General features: G+C 42.8%; 1 pseudogene; it reads right to left on the reverse strand.

Annotated features, from left to right (window-relative positions):
- Nucleotides 1-1,571: 1,571 nt before the first annotated feature.
- The window catches only part of LOC120060351, a 39,248-nt pseudogene continuing 17,073 nt past the window's right edge, over nt 1,572-23,746 (reverse strand).

The following is a 23,746-nucleotide window of genomic DNA, read 5'->3' on the forward strand; positions in this document are numbered from 1 at the left end:
ACTCCCTTAGTGGAAGCTCTGATCCAGAATCTGGTCTAAAACTTTAGGGTCAGATTTACACTTCTGAAACAGACTGAAACCACCCCCCCCACACAAAATATGCAGTCAAGAATTCCCCCCCAAAAAGTGTGGAATGGGCAAAGGGCTTTAAAAGTGAGAAGAAAGAAAATCAGCTTTGAATGGAAAAAGGGAACAGATGGAGGAGGGAAGAAAAAAAGCGCTTGAGGGCAATTATCTGGGCTATTTATGGAAGAGTGCTTTTCCATCCTCCAGTAGGAATGGAGGGAACAGGGAGGCCCTGTTTGGCAGCTGGCTGGAAAGGCATGGAGTGGTATGGCAGGAGAGAGGGAGAGGGATGGAGGGACTGGCAGGTGGGAGCGAGGGTCCTGTAAAGTACAAGCCTGTGACCGGGTGAAGGGCTGGGGGAAAGGGAGAGCTCAGAGGCCTTCCCTGGAGGCCAGGCTGGCCGTGACTGAGGGGAGACACTGTACAAAGCAGGCCTGAGACAGGACCAGGGGCTGGTTCCTACAGTGGAGAGCCCTTAAGTGAAGTGGAGTGTGGGGAGCAGAGCCGTGGTTGGAGGAAGGGGAGTAGGAGCACAACGCCTCAGTGTAGCAGTCAGTAAGGCCCGGAAGCAGGCAGCACAATGGAATTACTGTCAGCCACCGCTCTCCTCCACTTCCCTAGGTCTCCCTGACACCATGTCTCCCCTTTTAAATAACCACACAAACAATCTTTTTAGAGCTCCAGTAACAGTCAGCTCCTCAACCAACCAGTGAAAGGTCTCTTTCTACTGTCAACAGTCAGTCATGTTCTCATTTAAAATGTCAAAATTTACAAAAAGGTACAATGTGCGCAAAGATACCAAATTATCAACATATTATACCATGGATTTGTTGAATCCTTGTTTCTGATTGGCTTGAAGGGCATTCTAGAGTGTGCATTATTTCCCTAACGCACGGTATATTTGCGCGGTAGAATTCATTCTTACATGTTCGAGCTGCTTTTGAAAGCAAAAGTCGAATTGAAAACATTATTGGCATTGTTGAATTTGATTTTCCTAATGTCAAGCTAGGACTGATGGTTTGGTTAGCTAAACTACCAAGTCTGTGTTTGGCAACTAATGTAGCTATCTAATAAACTTGCTAGCTTACATTTCTAGTGTCAAAATGTGTTAAATTATAACCATGGTATAAAATTATAATCCACATGGGGCTCGATGCGTTGTCTGGAAAATAACGCAACTCCGTGGAAGGTCAGTTCCACTCCACTAGCGAGTCATGGAACACACCTAGCACATGGTGTGATCACCGTCCTGTGGTTTAAAAAAAACTTGTTGAGCAAGCAACACTAAAGTGCAAAGCTCAGCTTTTTCTCAGCAAGTGGATGTGAGTCTTAAAAGCTACCTGCTAGTAAAAGCACAGTCACATTCAGCAAAAACAAGTGAAAGTGTACAATGAATGATTCAAAAACCATGTACATGAAATATTTATTGACGTGACATTAATGCATTTTAAAAATGTAACAAGCGGACAGTTAGAGGGAAATGGCCATTCTTAAAGAAAGGTGGAAAAGATTTGTCAATGACAGCCTCTTCAATAACGGAAAGTATTCTTAACTGGATATGTCTTCAACGTGTAGGCCTACAGTCAATGTAAACTTTTCAAGGAAGTGCTAGGCCACTGACTGGAGCCACTAGTAGTGGACTGGTGCTGTTAAAAAAACATTACCCTCCACTCCAGCCCTCGCTGGGTTATTTCTAAAGCCGGTGAGATCAGAGTATACACAGGTTTGAGGGTTGGGCTGGTTGGAGGGAGGGACTGCAACCAGATGACTCCAGTAATACTGACCACACCAGGAAGGCGGAGGAGCCTCACCTGGTTCCACCACTAAAAGGTCTAGGCTGTGCTGGGTCTAAGACTCGTACACCTGCAAGACGGTTTCACCGAAATTAGATTTAGTGTAAGAGGTTTAAAAGCGGGATAGTTGGGAAACCAATTTCAGTAATACCAAGCAAACAGAAAACGTCAAATGACTTTTCTCAAAGCTGAAGAAACAGATTAATTACAGCAGAAAGTCTCAGTGGATCATAGCGTACTGAATGTGTGCGTGTTGAGAAAGAGGGAGAGGAAAAGAGAGAGAGCAAATGAGAGCTCAAGCAAATCCCGGGAAAGAGAGAAGGTAATTCTCAGGGAAGTAGAGTCCCACGGGAGTGAGTGGCAGGCTGAGAGTCCACAGCCTTCCAGGGGAAAAAAGGAAATGGAATCATCTGTCTGCCTGTCGCTGGTGATCATTCTAGGCTAGGGGAAAAGTGCAGCCTCATCATTATTAAGAACAGCAGCAACATTGCTTCAACAGGCCGGGAAGTGGGCATGTTGCCCCCAGTGACAGACCGGAGCCTTGGAGAAGGACAAAGTACTGTTGCATCATTCTGAACACTGTAATCCTGATAGCCTCATACTCACATTTCTAGTCATCTGCCCTTTATTCTACACTGCTGCCGTAATTCAGTCTTGAAGCTTATTCAGCCGATACTGAATATATTGAATAATATATGACAGTGAACAGCAGTGGGATTATTAAATATACTGAGTCGCACTGTGGTTCTGCTCCACCTACCTCTTTCCCAATGTGCTGAGTGGTGTGCCCAGGCTCAGAGGAACGTTGGTAGGTTTGTGGTATTGTCCAGTCAGCCTCTGGGCTCCAGGGGTGACTCTTTTTGGGGACTCTGCTATCTGGCGGGCTGGACTGGTGCTGGGCTTAACGTTCAGCTTCTTTAGGATGTCGTAGTTGATCTTAGAGGAATTTTTCTTCTGTTCCAGCATCTTCTCTATAGCCTCGTCGGCCGTGCTGGCATGGATCAGAACCTTCTTCTTGGAGGCCGAACTCTTGGGATGCAGGGCACACAATGGGGTTTCAAATCACCCAGTACCTTGTCAATTGCAATTACTTAGGACACATTGGTTCTTTAGCTCATTGTACAGTTTTAACTATACTTTGCACAATGAAGGGATGCTCTAGCTATGCTAGAGTATATGGGACGGGGCTGATTGTGACATTGGACAGCATGGCATACGGTTGTTGGATCAGTGCTTTCAAAGCATCCACACCTCATTAGCTATATGTTGCGCTGCAGTTAATCTAGCTAGTTAAAACCAGAGAGCAGATGTTGGACCTAACAAAGGGCCTGGGCCTTGCCAAACCCTGACGAGAAATTAGAGAGAAACCCATTGGAGTGGAAAATATGCACACACACATTGACACACGAGAGCTTAGTGTCTGTCTGCTCGGCAGCGAGAGTGCTCAGAGGGCTTTAGCAAACCCAGGCCATCCCAAGCTCATTGCTTCTTTAGAATGGCAGGATGTTGTTGATTTACCTTCTCCTTGTAAATCCCCAGCTCCTTCTCTTTCGCTATCCTCTCTTCCTTTCCTGAAAGTATAAATGGGGATTGGGGATTAAATTGGGAATGTAATTATCAGTAAGGAGAGTCAAGACAAAACAGTATGTTACAATATGAACATAGTGTGGTGTGGCTGAACCTTTCTGCTCTTTCAAGTCGTCTTCGTTCTGTTTCATCCAAAGCTCAGTCTTGATTTTCACCTCTTTGTCAATCAGGAGATACTGCAGTGAAGGGAAGTACATAAATTACCTTAGTTATGCATTTCCCATTTTTATTCGCCGGCAATCCTGTCATTTCAGAATGAGTGGATGTTTCAATAGAAGGTGCCCTCTAAATGTCAAAATGCAGTACATACCAGCTCAATCTCATCAATACCACTTAGGTCGAGCTCTCTATTTTCAGTGTCCCCATCTGAAAAATAAATTAGACATCATCATCATTATTATTGTTGTAGGTTCTCAGGTACGTCAACTCACTCTGGGAGAAAGAGAGAAATTCCCCAACAGATAACACTTTACAAACACTCATCAATTGTGTTTCTGCAAAGAAAATTGTACCTGGATATTTATCAGTAAATAATAAGCACAGCAACTTCTGATAACAATAACTAATAGGCTTAACTCTGCTTTAAGTTGATCTGCCTGTACAGAGTTTCTTTTCAATTACGATGTGCTTTCAAGATTGCAGTAGGCTTTATTTTGTTGCTGAAACAACAATTTGCATTTTGATGCGAGACAATGGATGCCTGAGCTGCATTTCCATTTTTACCCTCCTTCCTCTGATGATTACTCAGGTTGTCAGAGAAGAAACAGCCACCTTCATGCCGAGACAAGACAGGAGATCGTTCAAATCCCAGCGCACTCAACACTTCAACGATGGAAGGGGGGGAAAAAAACTAGTTCCACAAAGGAAAAGTTTTGATTACCTTTGATAATGGAGACAAAAAGGATGGAGGGTTTGACTTCGGAAAGAATGAAAAAATAAATACAACAGCTTTCACACAGACTCTTCTCCTTGATTAGCCATTTTCCAATAAAGTAGGACTCCGTCACCTGCCTAAAGACATCAGACACAGTCCCAGTCAAAGGGAAGAGGAGAATCGCATCTTAAGAGGCAATATGTTGCAGGTTTATGGGAGTCGTTTAACTTCTGTCAGCTCCCAGTCTTTTGACGTGTTCAGAGAGCCCTCCTTCCCCGGGTTCACACTTCAAAGCCGTGCCAAAAGCATCCACAGGCAGCCTTCCCAGTTAATTAAGGAGAGACAGGTGCACAGGACATACACACACACACAACCTACCTTCAAGGTTGGGGTATAGTGAATTGCAATAATACTACAGAAGCAATCCAGCCAGTCGAGTTCAGTTGAGTAGCAGCTAGCCTCTCAAAAGAGCTACACAGATAGGTCCCAAACTGTCTAGGGATGTGCATCTTTCCCTTTCAAGACGATTCGATATGTATCCAGATACAGCGCATTCAGACCCCTTGACTTTATCCACATTTTGTTACGTTACAGCCTTATCCTAAAATGGATTAAAATCGTTTTTTCCCCATAAATCTACACACAATAGGCCCATATTGACAAAGCCAAAAAAAGGTTTAGACATTGTTGCTAATTTATAAAAAATAAACTGAATTACATTTACATAAGTATTCAGACCCTTTACTCAGTACTTTGTTGAAGAACCTTTGGCAGTGATTACAGCCTTGAGTCTTCTTGGGTATGAAGCTACAAGCTTGGCACAACTGTATATGGGAAGTTTCTCCCATTCTCTGCAGATCCTCTCAAGCTGTCAGGTTGGATGGGGAGCGTCGCTGCACAGCTATTTTTAGGTCTCTCCAGAGATGTTCGATTGGGTTCAAGTCCAGGCTCTGGCTGGGCCACTCAAGGACATTCAGAGACTTGTCCTGAAACCACTCCTGCGTTGTCTTGGCTGTGTGCTTAGGGTCGTTGTTCTGGTGGAAGGTGAACCTTCGCCCCAGTCTGAGGTCCAAAGTGCTCTGTAGCAGGTTTTCATAAAGGATCTCTGTACTTTGCGCCGTTCATCTTTCCCTCGATCCTGACTAGTCTCCCAGTCCCTGCCGCTGAAAAACATCCCTACAACATGATGCTGCCACTACCATGCTTCACCGTAGGGAGGGTGCCAGGTTTCTTCCAGATGTGACGCTTGGCATTCAGGCCAAAGAGTTCAATCTTGGTTTCATCAGACCAGATAATCTTTTTTCTTTCTCATGGTCTGAGACTTTAGGTGCCTTTTGGCAAACTCCAAGCGCGCTGGAATGTGCCTTTTACTGTGGAGTGGCTTCTGTCTGGCAACTCTACCATAAAAGCCTGATTGGTGGAGTGCTGCAGACATGGTTGTCCTTCTGGAAGGTTCTCCCATCTCCACAGAGGAACGCTGTCAGAGTGACCATCAGGTTCTTTGTCACCTCCCTGACCAAGGCCCTTCTCCTCCGATTGCTCAGTTTGGACGGGCGGCCAGCTCTAGGAAGGGTCTTGGTGGTTCTTAACTTCTTCAATTTAAGAATGATGGAGGCCACTGTGTTCTTGGGGACCTTCAATGTTGCAGAAATGTTTTGGTACCCTTCCCCAGATCTGTGCCTCGACACAATCCTGTCTTGGAGCGCTACGGACAATTCCTTTGACCTAATGGCTTGGTTTTTGCTCTGACATGCACTGTCAACTGTGGGACCTTATATAGACAGGTGTGTGCTTTTCCAAATCATGTCCAATCAATTGAATTTACCACAGGTGTACTCCAATCAAGTTGTAGAAACATCAAGGATTATCTATGGAAACAGGATGCACCGGAGCTCAAATTTTGAGTCTCATTGCAAAAGGTCTGAATACTTATGTAAATGTATTTTTAATTTGTAATACATTTGCAAAAAAAAAAATCTAAATACCTGTTTTCACTTTGTCATTATGGAGTATTGCGTGTAGATTGATGAGGAAAATATGTTATATTTAAATCAATGAGAAAAAGTCTAATATACAAAATGTGGAAAAAAAGTAAAAGGGGTATACAGGAACAATATGTTTTAGTTTAAAACGATTCGATTTGATTAGAGAAACGAATCAATGAAATTCAGTGTACTAACATTTGTTGCATAAACACATTAATTTTCCATTTTAAATTAAAATATGCTGCTGGTGGAGCTGTCTGAGCTGTGTGTACTGTATGTAGGGATCTCATAAGGAGTTATAAGGGAAACTGGGCATCCCCCCCAAAATAAATATTTGCAATTTTTGCATATTAAACAGTATTAGAGCTAGTAATGTATCAATATTTATCTTTTAAAAATTGCTATGATTTAACCCCCGTCTCATAATCGAATGGTTTAAAGCTCAGACACACCGGTAGGATTGTCAAACATTTGCCTGCCGACAGTATTTTGCCAGAGCCCCACCTGTTTTTTGTTGTCTGTTTTGCATGTTATTTTGACATTACGTGTCACATATCAGTTTGCAAATAATGTTTTTTTTTAAAAGAGTTAATAAAGCCGCATAGAAGCATGGTCTCATTTTTGCTTTCTTGAGTAAGGCAGCTCCAAAATACAGGCGTTTCAGCCTAGCTCAGTACTTTGTGGTGGTGGTGCGGCAGCCAGTGGAAAATATGGAGCGTAGGGGTTGATAATGTTCTCTAGTTGCGCCGTGATTGGTTCAGTGTTCTGTCACTCATGGCGACACTACGTCACAGCAAAATCTACAGGGAGCGCTTGAAAATTCAAGCCCATTGGGTGCTGCCATAGAGTTACATTAAAAGTGCACTTCCAAGAAGGCTCAAGGTCATTGGCCACAGATAAAATAACTTCAAATCACAAAGCTACCGTATCTTTGATTGGACTGACCATGTCAACATCATACTTTCAAAATCTTTGCTAGCAAGCTAAACAAGCAGTCATCATGTATCAAGTCGACAATCTACTGGCAAATCCTTTTCAATCCTTGTCATATGAAGAGAAATTATAGATAAAACGTATCGGTGCTCATCGGCCATAAACATTACACAAGTTGGAAATCGCAAATTCAACAATGAGTGGTTTGGAGGGAATCAGTGGCTAACTGCAAGCGTTGAGAAGTAATCACTAGCCTGCTATTTAGTGGAGTGGGTGTGTGGTCCATGTCTGGGTTTAAGGGTCTCTTTTCCAAGCTTAAAAGGATAAACATTCACATACAATATCATGCAGAAGAAAAAGGTTGAATAAATTGGCCATGCTGTCAATCCAGCATGACTTCTGCCACATTCAAAACAACTGGGAAATCTCAGACTTCAGTGAGTTCAAGACAACTGGAAATTCAGGGGGAAAAAACGATCTCCGACTGGGAAAATACGTTTTGAACGGTCATCAAACTCACAATTCCAAGTCGGGAACTCTGGCCTCTTACAAGAGCTCTGACCTGAAGATTACTGATGTCATGATTCAACCTTGTTTTTCCCCCCAAATTCCCAGTTGTGTTGAAAGCACCATAAATCCAGAGAATGCCAGACTTTGATGATCAAATTTGCCCACAAGGACCGCCGCACCACCTTCCTGTTCAAGTGAGGACAACACAAGGTGAGTCCGAAAATGTATTGTATGCTGCTGCATAATGATGTAATACGCCAGGGAGATATGTATACTGTAGCTAAGAAAGTAATACTAAGTGTATGTTGTGTAGTAAGCTGTTAGCAGTCCATGTACCTCACCATAATAAATTTGGTCCCTTTTCCACACTTATTTTCGCCTACTGTTCTGACTTGGTGGTGCACATGTAGTCTATAGCCTGTTTTAGAGAAATGTAATCATTTAATATTGTAAGAGCTTTCATTAACGTATCGTTTTGTGTTGTGTAATGGCCTTGCATCTTTAAAAAATTGGGGAGTGTAAATGCTAGAATCGTACTTAGCAGCTCTGGACAGTGTCGGCAGTCAAGCTCTTTTGTGTTCATACAGAAAAATGTGGAAGTCATCAGCCACTCAGCCTTGTTAAAATACTCCAAAACAGAAAGTGGCAGTAGCATTGTTTGGCAAAGCATATCCGTGCATATTACTTATGGTCTAGATTCCAAGGTATTTGCACTAAATGTTGCTATTTTGTAGAAAGCCCTTGATGATACTAGCCAGAATGCCAAAGCTAAATAACTAATGTAAACTCACCCCATTCCGTACAAATGTGCACAACCGCGACATTCAAACGAGGCTACAAAGAAAACTAATGGGACTGTAGCGACTGTGTTGACTTCAAAATCTGGGGTGTGAACTACGTTTCTATTTAAGCATTGATCGACATGGTAATGGCTCTATAGTATTGGAGAAAAGTTGAGAAAACTGACCCTCCGTTACATCGTGACGTGTCATGCCGTAACGTACAGCACGCATAAAGCAACTATTTCTGTCTTACAATCTCTCTCCACCAGGTGTAGCACTTCTCTCATCGTTTAAAAACAAGAAATGGACAGTGACGGGGGTAAGGGGGGGATACCTAGGCATTTTCTGCGTCGACACAGCAAGCATCATGACTTTCAAAGCCGCTGTTGACTTCTGAAGATCACTTTAGCACCGCCCTAAATACCCAATTCAAATTCGACACAAACCTTCAAATAGGTATGTAATGACACATTATATAAACTCTTTAGTGTTTTATTTACATTTTAGAGGCGGTAAGGTGATAAGTTGGACAGAGAGTGAAAAAAAGTAGTTCTCACACATCTCCTCTCCTTCTCACTATCACGCATTAGTTTCGCTTCCCCTCCTGCCATTTTTAAAAAGACCCGAAGGAGCTCATTGCCTTCTTGAATTATGCAGAAACGGGCCGCGTGAAGGTCTCGGCATGAATTCTGTTGGAAAGGGGAGAAATTGTGCTTTAGAATGGTATTGAAATTACAGTTGATCTGGAAGTATTACGTTTTTGGGGGCGCTAAAATAAGGTAAATTGTACGGACCAAGGCGATGTACAAAAGTGAGTGAGTTTACGTTACCTAGAAAGATGACTTAGAAACAATTGAATTCACTCTCCATAATACCATACTGCCAGCCCATAGCCAAATGTTTAGCTAGCTAGCTAACGTTAGCATATTCGCTAGCTAGCACAACAGTTACACTGCACTAACTTGTCAGCTGTTTCATGGAAACTTGCTAATCCATTGTAATTTAATTATAATGTCAATACTAGCTACAGTGGTTTGTTAGCTTGGAGGAAGTATATTGTGTCATATGCATTGCGTCTGTGCACTTTGCTAGCTACCATCCCATAGCCTACATCGCATATGAAGTGTGACTGGCTCAGTTGTGAATGTAAGTAGAAAATTGCCAATTTATTAATTTTTTATTGGCTGCCCCACGTGGGGGTTCGTGATCTCTGTCTCAAAGTCAAGTTGTTGGCCATTGACAAGAATTGCGATTCTAGCTGTCCTCTTTATGAAATGATCAACTTTATACTGTATATCTAAAAATGACTATATATACAGATTTTTTTCAAGCAAAACTATTGCAGATGGTGAACCTGAAAAATGGAAATAAAATATAGTGCTAGAGGCGGTGCTAGAGGCGTCACTACAGATCCAGGTTCGATCCCGGGCTGTGTCGGAGCTGAACGTGACCAGGAGACCCATGAGGCAGCGCACAATTGGCCAAGCGTCGTCTGGGTTAGGGGAGGTTTTGGCTGGCTGGGATGTCCTTGTCCCATCGCGCTCTAGCGACTCCTTGTGGCGGCCAGGCAAATACACGCTGACTTCGGTCGCCAGCTGTATGGTATTTCCTCCAACGCAGCTGGCTTCCGGGTTAAGTGAGCAGTATGTCAAGAAGCAGTGCGGCTTGGCGGGGTCGTGTTTCAGAGGACGCATGGCTCTTTACCTTTGCCTCTCCTGAGTCCGTACAGGAGTTGCAGCGATGGGACAAGACTAACTACCAATTGGATATTACAAAATTGGAGAAAAAGGGGTAAAATATATATTTTACCACTGTTTTAATTCAACAGTGCATTTGATTAAAATAACGTAGCTAATTACATTGGTTGTCACTCAACAAATAAAGCCTGATATTGCTTAAGCCATTTCTACAAACATTTGAATGCTGAAGGTGACGCACATCTGTGCCAGATTAGGAATAAGCCTACCGCTCGTTGGTCAGCATGCGAAACTGAGGTTGTCAGGCATGCAAAATGACTTATAGATTAATGAGTGTCAACACAATTACATGCTTACTTTGACACTGGAGGACGCAGTTGTTACAAAAGAGCTATTTTCAGAAGGTAGAAAGAAAGTAATTTGAGCAACAACAAAAAAGAAAAAGTGAACCGGTGATTCATAACGTTTGAATCGATATTCTGACCAATGAATCGGTTTGGGGTCCCGCAGACCATATCTTATACATTTGAACAGGGACCGATGTATTTCGGTGAATCGTTCCATCTCTACAATTTACACATTCTACTCTCCTTTGATAAAACCCTACTAAAAATGATATCATAGTGGGGGATTGTTTTGAGAAAAAAACTGGTTTCTACAGTCTCGCTCTGCCCCTCCCCAGCACCTAGGCCTGGGCTGGCTGACGGGAGCCTGAGGAGTTTTGGCAGAACCTCAAGTACCCCCAGATCCCAGTACAAGGCACAGCACACCCTGCATATCGATGCCATGAGCCCCAGGATTTCTTGGGCCTTTCCTTTTCCAGGGAACATTTATTTTCCAGCAGATTCCCCTCCCCCTGGAGCACTCTGGAATGCACTCTCAATCCGCCACAGAGGGGAGAGGGAGGCAAGGAGGAGGAAGTGGAGGAATAGACCACTGTCAGATCATCAATTGTGTGGGCAAGTTAAAAACACCCCATTCTGTCCAGATCCTCAGATATGGGTAACCTGACTCGTGCTCACCCCCACCCCAATCCCCTGCACGGCTCGGTCTCAGGCGGCCTAACTGATGGCTCACCCCATCCCCATTCCCCGCACTGCTCGGTCTCAGGCGGCCTGCCTGTGATGTGGTCAGAGATTAGACGCTACACGCAAAGCTTCACTGATATAAATAAAGAAAAGAAATATGCCCTCAGGAACAAACCCTAGCAGGTGGAGAGAGCCTTTTGAAGATGGAGAGAAAGAGAAAGAAGAAGAGCATCGCTGAAGTTCATTGATCTCCTTGAGCCCATATTTCATTTCAGTCTTCAGAGGAAAAAAAAGTGTGGTTCAGCAAATGACAGGGACCATCGGTGCTTGTGTCTGCCGTTCCTTCTCACCTGCATCCTCCTCTCCTCTACGCTCTCTTCCCAGAAAACAAAAGACTCTCCAGAGTTTGTGTGATCCTCAGGATGAATCAGCTAGTGACATGGTGCTGCTCACAGTGGATCACCATTACCCAGACTTCAAGACTACCTTGATGTTCCCAACAACACTGCTCCAAGCATATCAAACACAGCCTTTCCCTTAACCTGAGAACATGACAAGCCTCATCATTCTCAAAAGTTTCCATTCAGAACCAGCAATCGTATCAAATAGACTACATGGCAGCTCTGCCCTGAAGACAACCAAACAAGGAGAGCAGAGGAAATAAAATAAAAAAAGTGTAATACTCTCCATGACTGACAGGGGCAGGCCAGGCTGAGGCGAGGAGAAGAGCACCCATTAAAATGTGACCTCCCTAACCTTGACAGAGCCCAGACAGACCCTACTCCCACACAGCCACCTGCTCCTCATGCCTGGGCCCCTGCACTGAGCCAGAGAGGGAAGGAGTGCAAGAGAGATCGAGACGGAGGGAGATCGAAAGGGAGCTAGTGAGAGATATAGTGCTGCTGGGGGCAGGGCATTGTGCTGGTTCATCATATTGAGCGCATCTCTAGTACTCAACCTTGGGAGACAGGGATCCACCAGGCATTACAGCCCACTTCATTATCCTTCCCAAGCCTTTAACATATCTGAATTCTGTGTGGTTATCTTTTTCTGATAAGAATCAATTTTATGAAAAGACAGTTTCAAAGGCTTCCTTGCAGACAGGCCATGCGTAGCCATTGTGATTTAAAGGATACTTATTTTTTTTATCCGGATATTTTCTATCTGCAGGCTGCAATGTATTTATTTGTTGGCTTTATGTCAGCTATTTTCACATAATGGCAATAGAAGTCAATTTTAGATCTGTACCATTTTCATTTAGATATCATTTTGATTAACCACATGACATTGACTTCGAGATGAAGACTTTATTCTAAATTAAACTGTTCCACAAAAATGTGCTTATGAAAATCATAACTAGCACACAGATCAATAGAAATGATACAATAACTTGGCACTCCAAATGGAAAAGGTTGCCGACCACTGGTGTAGCCGGTTACAGGCAAATTCAGGAGCTTAACGGCAAACAGCTGGAGGAGGAGGGTCAGGGGGACGGTCGGGAACAGGTTTTTTCCCCTTCTGGTTAGGCTATACTGATATCTGGCTACCTCTTTAGTAACATGTGCATCTTCATTTTTAATTGCAGTGCTTAAAGCATCAGACAAGCTCAGTATAGTAGTTTTATTCAGTATAGTAGTCTTTATATATGGAAAAATACACGTTTAAAAATGTTGACCAATTGACTGGTTGAAAGAACAGTCGACTCTCGGTCAACTGAGATTTGTTTTTGTTGGGGACAGTTCTACTTCTGACCCTATACTGCATCAAGGTCATTCTGTGGTGAATGTCCTGAAAACCACCAATCTGGTTTCTTGTGTGTGTGGCATGCGTGATATTACAGCCTGAGGCACATGCTTTCCTGCTACTGCATGGTAAACGGCTGCCGTCATCTCCACTCAGGTTGGGAGCTGCAGACACACCGTTTCCCTTCCCTCCCCAGGCCAGGGAGACAGATCATGTCCAGTCAGGACTCTATCAGATGACATGTCAGAGACTATGATGCAGCATCTCACTAAGCCTAGGAAACACTACTGCAGCTCTTCAGAAAACACACATATTTCAGCCTGTTCACATTCAGAAAAGGGCTTTGTGAGACTTGCTGAAAAAGTGTAGTAGGCCTGTAGAGACAGAGGCTTAAAATAAATACTAGAATCTTTTTATTTCTTCCACATTTTAGCATCTCTCTGTGTTGTCATCAGTCATCACCCCACCACACCATTCTTAGAGTGGCTGGCCATCCAGCCATCTGTCAAGCTGGCCCCAGTTCTACTGTACCGCCCCCAAGCATTGTAAACACCCCACATCTCGCCTTCTCACTGTGGAATTGAGGCATCCATAGCTGTCAGAGACAGAGTGTAATGACTAAGCGGAGGATGGGTGTGTGTATGTGTGGGTGGAGGTTAGCTCCATCTGACCTCTCTATGATTGCCTTTTTGTTAAATGGGAAGGAGGATAGAAAAGCTGTGGTGTTTACAATGGACTACATTTTTTTTAAGGCTAGCTCTGGTAGGTCGGTCACATGGGTGGTGCTGCTGATGCAGTAAACATTTGATTCTATTCCACCTTTAATAGCTTCTAAATATATATTTTAACAGCCAAAATGAAGAAATGGCGTTCCCGTCACTGCTCAGTTAGATCTGCTGTAAGAAATTCTCACACACAGGTTGTTATAAATTGGTAGGTTTAGCTATAAGTGTCCAGAGTAGTAGTTGTAGTCTTAGAATTGGAGAGGCAGGATTTCTGCTTGGGTGAGTCTATTTACAAATGGCTTTAAGCACTGGCAGCAATGCACAACTTCAGTCCTTGGGTGACTAATGATTATCAACACCTGACAGATGTGGGGAAAACGAGGCGTGAGTTTGGTTTCTGGGCAATCAACTACTGAAATGAAAGTGCTGAGATTAGAATTGCAAAACTACCGGTAATTTACCAAAGTTACCAGAATGTTCAGAGAATAGAGGTGAAACATTAAAGAGAAAAAGGAAAGGAAGGCAGGCTAACGTTTTATATCTGTGTCCATATTGTCCATGAGTTTGCAGTGGATAGGTCATATGGTTCAAGAGGAAATAGCCTAATTAATGAAAAAAGCATCCAAATCAACAACGGCATTTGTCATAAACGTACTTTTCCAACTACTTAATTTTTTCACAACTGCCACTAGTTGTGCCAAAACACAGACATGGGACACTTTTTATAAAAGTTAGAAGAAAAAAAATCATGCTGAAACCCTCATATTAAAACACCAATGGTATTCACTAAGTTGATGATACTAAATATATAAAGGCCACACAGAGGGCCAGAGATAATTACAGACACCTGTGTTAATCTGAAGTACCCAAAATGTAATGTGATAAAATAAAAAAAACGTTCAAGTTACAAAAGTTCTGATAGTTAACTGGTAAAACATACAAAGTCACCAGTAATACTGTATACCCTTCCCTTTGCAACCCTAGATAAGATTCACCTACATTCAGAAGCCAACACTTTTAAAACGGCCCTTGCGGAGCGCTGACATTCCCAGCCCATAAAAGCAGAGCCGTTTAAAAAGTGCCAGAGGTTGACTTTGCTCAGTGAGGCAGTTAAGGTCAGCCAAAAGTCATTGATTGGATTAAGTGCCTGGATGAAAGCACTTCAATCAATGCCTGCTCTAAATGGTACAGGACAGTGCTCCCTTAAGACAAAACTGTGTAGACCAGGGCCGCCGGCAAACGTGTGGCGAGCAGGCATTTGCCACAACACTTTTCAGTCAAAATTATATATTTTTTAATGATTCAACCTTTTTTTTTAACTAGGCAAGTCAGTGAAGAACAAATTCTTATTTACAATGACGGCCTAGGAACAGTGGGTTAACTGCCTTGTTCAGGGGCAGAACAACAGATTTTTACCATGTCAGCTTGGGGATTAGATCTAGCAACTTTTTAAACTCAGCAAAAATGAAACATCCTCTCACTGTCAACTGCATTTATTTTCAGCAAACTTAACATGTAAATATTTGTATGAACATACGATTCAATAACTGAGACAAACTGAACACGTTCCACAGACATGTGACTAAAAGAAATGGAATAATGTGTCCCTGAACAAAGGGGGGGGGGGTCAATCAAAAGTAAGTATCAGTATCTGGTGTGGCCACCAGCTGCATTAAGTACTGCAGTGCATCTCCTTCTCATGGACTGCACCAGATTTGCCAGTTCTTGCTGTGAGATGTTACCCCACTCTTCCAACAAGGCACCTGCAAGTTCCTCTGCCCTGACCCTCCAATCCAACAGTTCCCAGACATGCTCAATGGGATTGAGATCCGGGCTCTTTGCTGGCCATGGCAGAACACTGACATTCCGGTCTTGCAGGAAATCACGCACACAACGAGCAGTATGGCTGGTGGCATTGTCATGCTGGAGGGTCATGTCAGGATGAGCCTGCAGGAAGGGTACCACATGAGGGAAGAGGATGTCTTCCCTGTAATGCACAGCGTTGAGATGGCCTGCAATGACAACAAGCTCAGTCTGATGATGCTGTGACACACCGCCCCAGACCATGACGGACCCTCCACCTCCAAATCGATCCCGCTCCAGAGTACAGGCCTCGGTGTAACACTCATTCCTTCAACGATAAACGTGAATCCGACCATCACCCCTGGTGAGACAAAACCGCGACTCGTCAGTGAAGAGCACTTTTTGCCAGTCCTGTCTGGTCCAGCGACGCTAGGTTTGTGCACATAGGCGACGTTGTTGCCGTTGTCTGGTGAGGACCTGCCTTACAAACAGGCCTACAAGCCCTCAGACCAGGCTCTCTCAGCCTATTGCAGACAGTCTGAGCACTGATGGAGGGATTGTGCGTTCCTGGTGTAACTCGGGCAGTTGCCATCCTGTACCTGCCCCACAGGTGTGATGTTCGAATGTACCAATCCTGTGCAGGTGTTGTTACACGTGGTCTGCCACTGGGAATATATGCAAATTAATATTACTACCATTTAAATGTAGATTTTTTTGCATTGGATATACAGTTGAAGTCAGAAGTTTACATACACTTAGGTTGGAGTCATTAAACTTGTTTTTCAACCAATCCACAAATTTCTTGTTAAACTATAGTTTTGGCAAGTCCGTTAGGACATCTACTTTGTGCATGACAAGTCATTTATCCAACAATTGTTTACAGACAGATTATTTCACTTATAATTCACTGTATTACAATTCCAGTGGGTCAGAAGTTTACATACACTAAGTTGACTGTGCCTTTAAACAGCTTGGAAAATTCCAGAAACTGATGTCATGGCTTTAGAAGCTTCTGATAGACTAATTGACATCATTTGAGTCAAATTGGAGGTGTACCTGTGGATGTATTTCAAGGCCTACCTTCAAACTCAGTGCCTCTTTGCTTGACATCATGGGTAAATCAAAAGAAATCAGCCAAGATCTCAGCAAAAAAATTGTAGACCTCCACAAGTCTGGTTCATCCTTGGGAGCAATTTCCAAATGCATGAAGGTACCACATTCATCTGTACAAACAATAGTACGCAAGTATAAACACCATGGGACCACAAAGCCGCGTTCTGTCTCCTAGAGATGAACGTACTTTGGTGCAAATCAATCCCAGAACAGCAGCAAAGGACCTTATGAAGATGCTGGAGGAAACAGGTACAAAAGTATCTATATCCACAGTAAAACGAGTCCTATATCGACATAACCCGAAAGGCCGCTCAGCAAGGACAAAGCCACTGCTCCAAAACCGCCATAAAAAAGCCAGACTATGGTTTGCAACTGCACATGGGGACAACGATGGTACTTTTTGGAGAAATGTCCTCTGGTCTGATGAAACAAAAATAGAACTGTTTGGCCATAATGACCATCGTTATGTTTGGAGGAAAAAGGAGGAGGCTTGCAAGCCGAAGAACACCATCCCAACCGTGAAGCACGGGGGTGGCAGCAAATGGGTCTTCTAAATGGACAATGACCCCAAGCATGCTTCCAAAGTTGTTGCAAAATGGCTTAAGGACAACAAAGTCAAGGTATTGGAGTGGCCATCACAAAGCCCTAACCTCAATCTTATAGAAAATTTGTGGGCAGAACATAAAGTGTGTGCAAGCTAGGAGGCCTACAAACCGGACTGTTATACCAGCTCTGTCAGGAGGAATGGGCCAAAATTCACCCAACTTATTGTGGAAAGCTTGTGGAAGGTTACCAAAAATGTTTGACCCAATTTAAAGACAATGCTACCAAATACTAATTGAGTGTATGTAAACTTCTGACCCAATGGGATTGTGATGAAAGAAATAAAAGCTGAAATAAATCACTCTACTTTTACTCTGATATTTCAAATTCTTAAAATAAAGTGGTGATACTAACTGACCTAAGACAAGGAATTTTTACTAGGATTTAATGTCAGGAATTGTGAAGAACTGAGTTTAAATGTATTTGGCTAAGGTGTATGTACACTTCAACTGTATTTACCACATCATATGAGGACAGAAAGATAAACATTTTACTTTATCATAAGTAGACAATTGCAAATGATTAAATCCTTCCAATAGAAATAAAACAATTTAGTTATGAATTGAACTTTAATTAAATGAGTTGACTCTTCACATGGGGTGATTTCACTGAACAACAAAAGGGAATATTGAATGATCCCCAATGAGCCATCACATCTCCCAAAAACATTTTCAACATACATCTGTAAAATGATAGTCTAGAAACTAAAGCTTTGGTTGTCTTCCTCTCAGGCTTCCATGTCTTCTCCCTGGACCTCCTCAATGTCCACCTCTTGAACATCAGACTGAGGTGGCCCAAGGTCATTGATGACTGCCTTCAGCTCATCTGCAATGTAGAGACCGGTGTGTCTGTTGTCCCTTGTCTGTGCTCTTGTAGAATACTGGTTGAGGAGTGGAGGTAGTTAATTATTCCTTGCCCACGAACATTCGACCACCCATCAAAGATGATTGTAATACAGTCTGCTTTCTCTATGATTTGCTTGACCTTCACTTGAACTCTGCATCCAGCAACTGAGTAGATAAAGCATGTCTGGTTGGAGGGGTGTATGCTGGGCAAAGAACATTCAGAAATCTCTTCCAATACACATTGCCTGTGAGCAGAGGTGAACCAGTTGCATACACAGCTCGTGCAAGACAATCAGCCTTTCTGACTACGTTCCTCCGTTGAGTATAAAAAACGTCTGATTCCAGGAGGACCATGAGCTGTTGCAATCGATAAAGTGTCCGATTCATAATTTTCACTTCAAATAGAAGTAGAGGATTTTTTCAGTCTGCTGAACTGTAGCCTACCTACAGTATGTGTACTGTCCCATCTGGCCAGTGGAAATTAAGCGGTAATGTTATGCATTTCTAACCTAAGCCAATTTATTTGTGTTGAGAAAATGTGAATGTGATCAAATTTGGTTAATATTCAAACTTAGGTTTGCTACGCTACCTAGGTTTTTTCAATCCAATAGGCTAGACTTAACTTTTTAATTACAGATGCATAGGCCAACATGATGCAACCCTGCATAAAGCCAGCTCAGCCATGATAAATATATGTTCAAGTCACAGTTGGGTCATTCCACCAAATTGGGTGCTTTTTGATTAACATTTTGTTTCACCCAATTTTAACATGGTCATAAAAAGCTAAAATGTTCATCTTAATAAAACATGTTGATGGGGTTGACGTGTTATGCCCAACCCACTCAGTTTTCCAAAACAAAACACCAGAAAATGGCAAAAAAAGAAAAAAAGTAGAACAAGCTCACCTGCCTTTTACACTAGGGTTTGACTACAAGATGTTTAATGTTTCTTTTGAAAAAATAAAATTAAAATAAGGAATAGTTTCACCATATTAAAACGAGAGTTCAGTTCATGTAACAGCGTTGACCTTAAAATGATATTTGTTCTCCATCAAATAAATAAATTGCCAGAAATGACTTTGTGATGGTGTAAACTTGGAGAAATGTTGGGGTTACGCAGGTTAAAATCTTCCTAGAGGGTGCAGAGGGACAAGTCGAAACAGTCTTTATTCATTAAAAAAAAAATGATTTACTGCACTTTCCATGTGGTCTATATTAAAAGTGCACTTCATTTAATATATCGGCTTTTCAATAGTTGTGCACAATCTCTACTTACAATATCAAAGGGACGCAACAGGCACTCATTTGTGGAACAACCTAGTTGTCTCTGTAACGGAAACCCCTCCGTTAGTCTAGTTTTAAATAGAATTCATATGAACAAATACAAGGCTGCTGCAGTTTGACAGGGGTTTCATCCTCCCTTGGGCCAGGATTTAACTATGTGACCTGGTTAGAAACACTCTGATCCCATCATCATAGCCCATATTAAAACCATTTTACAACTAATTCAGGGTTCGTACAGACATTGGCAAGTTGGCATTTAAATTATCATTACATTCTAAAATGTCAGAATAATGTGGACATTTCATGAGTAAATAGATTGGATTCATGATTGGTGATTTTCCTACCTGTAGATGTGGCCGATGCAAGCACACAAAGCATATACAGTGCATTCGGAAAGTATTCAGACCGCTTCACTTTTTCCACATTTTGTTATGTTACAGCCTAATTCTAAAATGGATTAAATCATTTTTTCCCCCTCAAACTACACACAATACCCCATAATGACAAAGCGAAAACAGGTTTTAAAATAACAGAAATACCTTATTTACATACGTATAAAAAAAAAAAAGAGGTTCATTTTGTCAAGGCTTTGTACGGAAAGCCATGTTGAAACCAACATTCAATGTTGTCGTCCTCATAATAGCTGCACTTGGTTTTCACGCAAAAAACGCAACAGAGTAGCCTAACACCTGTCAACTGAAACAGCGGGAAACAAATGAAAGCGGCAACATCTCTCACAAAAACTGATCACAAATTAAAATCACAGATAATTATAATTGGAGCAGAAGAACTCGGATACAATAATTGCAATAAGTTTTCAACCACCAAATTGAGGAAATTATTTTCAGGGGCTCCAAATAAGTACTTCAAGCACTTCTAGCACCTTGAGCGAACCCTGTGATTAATCACTGTCATACCCTACACAGGGATTGACATTTAGGTCTGAAAAGCACTTGACCATCAGGCAAGTCAGCAGTATTTTTTGGCTCCCCAAAATGATGGTTACTTGCCCAAAAATGTGATAAGTTGTTTACATGCAGAAATGCCATAACTTAGTCACTTAATTACACAACAGGGAGGAATTACGCTTTGGTTCTATTTTCAATATTGAATCACAGCTCAAGCCCGAGCGCAATAGGATAGTGGCTTGCAATCTGCTCGTCCTGAGCAAACTTAGGCTTTCGGTGTAGTAGGTAAAAGACATACAGCTTTAGCGACACCCCAGGGTAGGACTTTATTAAGACTCGCACACATAGCACCAAATGTCACATCTGACCACCAACATTTTTCACATGATTCTACATGCAAATTACGTTCAGAGGTGCTAAGTAATCTCGGCCACCAAACGCTATTGGTGCGTCTGAGCACTTAGGTCACTGGAATTCTTTGCAGTTTTATTGTTTTCAGGTATACTTTTTTTTAATCACCTGCCTAATGGGGTAACCACAGAGCAGGGTCAACTTGCCCAGCTGTCAAATTGTCCGCCTTTCAATTTAAAAATGGGAATAATGGTAAACAGAAAATAAAATCACCAGGGGAAACTTTTGGGGGAAAGTTGCCCGACTGCTCAGTTCAGTTTGCCCAGGCAATAGGGCAACCCTCAATGTCTCTTCTACAACTAGGTTCCAGAATTTTAACTGGTTACCATCAGGATAAAAAAAATATCCCCACCACTCTGAGAACTGTGGTGCTACCTCTGATATAGACATCAGGCTGCCGAGTCACAAATCTATGCCAAGACTGGCTGCTCTCCTGACTCAAGTGTAAATGAGTCTAGAGACTAAGGAATCTAGACTAGAGGAACACTAAAAATTGTAAAAATCTTTCTAGCCATGCCTCTGGTTTCCACCTTTCAATACAGGCTTGATGGATGGATGACAGATTGAGTGGACTAAAACAATCTTTAGTGTCTTAAACGCACGAACAGGCTCTCATAGGACCCCCTCCCCCCTTTCCTCTTAAGTAGTGCCCAAACCAACAGTGCACGAAAACATAACAGAACACACACACACATACACAGGGGATGAAAGACACCACACTAATGACAAGGTACTACTCTGTCCACTTAATGCTTTAAAGATTGAGCTGGGGAGCCCTTGAACCTCTGCCCCTCCCAATCGCACCACAATTAGCCAGGCCTGAGAGACCTCTGGCAGCCTGCATCAACAATCTTCAGCGATACAGCTCCAAATGAAAACAAAAGAGGCACACACACACACTAACACTGGTTTCCTTTAATCATCCTCTCTCACTATGAGATCAGCCACATGTTAAAAGAGCAGCATATTAAAAGCATATAAAAACGTGTCAAAATGTAGGCTAGTACTGATTTTTCCCATTCCGGACATGGAGGATGAGATCCACATAAATGTACAACGACAATATCAGTCAATAAAACCTTTTGATCCGTTCATTTTAAAGAATATGTTTCAAGACGATTTTGATCACGGAATGGTGCACCTTTTTAAACCAACCCCATCTTAAAATCCATTCTTCTGACAATAGAAGGTCAAGATGACATTTCTGTCTTAGTGGCCGCACACTAACCCAGCCCCTCCTTCGACTAACACTTCACCTTTCACCTTCTCTCTACACTCCCCAGATGCCCACTCCCATGAAAATCAATCCCCTTCACCACATCAGAGAGAGTCAACATACTCTTCATCTCTCACACCTATGAAAACCCCCACATCTTGACATTTCTAGAAATGGAAGACAGGGTGACGTGAGTGACAGTGGAATATCAAAATGAGAAAGTAGCAGTAAGGAATATCTTCTACGCAACAAACAGCATACATTAAAAAAAAAAGCATCTACAGTAAAGGTATCCGCATGCTTCCCAGCCGAAACAGTTCGGAAGAGTTTGTGCATATATTATGATGCGAGCACACTTGTTCGGTTCACCTAGCCGACTTCGGCTAGCCGGCAGCCGAACTGAAGCATGTGGACGCCTTAAGCGACAGGTTTGCTCACCGTTTTCCTTCTCCTCTTCGGTGCACTTGCTGATGGACTCTGGGAGGCCCAGGCTGGCTGCGGTGGGCAAAGGCCCTAGGAGGGAGACCAGCGATGGGCCTCTGCGTGGAGGTCTTTCCTCGGGCCTCTCTCCATACCCTTCCTCCTCCTCTCCAGGGAGAACCTGGTCACACAGGTCCTTGTTGAGGTGCTGGGCCACAGCTTTCAGCTCCTCGTCCTCCGTCTCCTGCCAGCCAGGAAGAGATATTTCATCATCATCATCATCATCCTCTTTTTCCAGGGGATCTAGGAGAGGGGGAGAAAAAGAACAAGACATGTACTTCCGTTTCGTCATGAAACTGACAGCAAAATTATCTGACATGATGCAGAAAATTATTTCCTCAATAATCCTATGGTACCATTAAGCTGTCAAAGTATCATCATGATGACAGCCCTCTTAGTGTTGATAAAAGCCCAGTGTGTGTGTTATAATTTGGACTCTCAGCCCAGGCAGAGGAGCAACAGGCCTGCCAGTCAGACAGCCAGCAGCCTCCCCTGCTAAAGGCCATGCAGTGGAAAGAAATGCAACACAACCAGCTAGAGGGGTGCAGATGGTTAGAGAGTTTAGCCCATTACAGTTAGACAGCAAAGGTGCGTCATAACATTCTCATTTGCACTTTGAGTGAACATCATCAAATTTGGTCACCTAAAAAAACATTTGTGTATTTAGAGAAGTTTCAGGCTCTAGCGACAATAGACTGGCAGAATACGGAGATATTCCCTCCTCCACAGGGGGTTCTAGCTGGAGGACTGGCATGGCTGGCGAGCGCAGCAGGACCCATCCGTGCCGTACCGGTTTTTGCATAGGACCCATACATCCCCTCTCAACTTGGGCCGGCTCTGCTCCAGCTCCATCACAATCTCATCCTGGTACTCATGGATCTCGCCTGTTGAGATAAAACCCAAACAACTCTGCTGACTCCACTCTAACTTTATACTCTTTGGAACTTTATGAAGAGTTTAGTTAAAACTTGACTAGACACTGATCATTACGGTACCTTGAACATCGCCAATCTTCTTCTCTAATTCTTCCTCAAGCTAGAAGAAAAAAAGACAAAAAAAGAGCAGCATGTGAATGAAAAAAAGACAACCGTACCACATTGGGACAAAACAAAGGTTAAAACACGGGACAAGATAAATAAACAAGGCCGGTACAGTTGTATCCTCTCGGCAGTTCCTCCTCACCAGCTTCATTCTTTTATTCCTCTGGCCAGCGATGAAAGAGGGCGGGTCACATTCCCGGTCGAGATCCACTTTGATGAACTCCTCAATGGTCAGCTGACTGGTGGGCGCGTCCTCAAACTCATTCAACCTGAACCATGAGAAAGAATAGTGTTAGTGTACTCCTCATAGAGATTAGTGAG

The sequence above is a fragment of the Salvelinus namaycush genome, chromosome 15 (genome assembly GCF_016432855.1).
Source record: "Salvelinus namaycush isolate Seneca chromosome 15, SaNama_1.0, whole genome shotgun sequence".
Classification (NCBI taxonomy): Eukaryota; Metazoa; Chordata; class Actinopteri; order Salmoniformes; family Salmonidae; genus Salvelinus; species Salvelinus namaycush.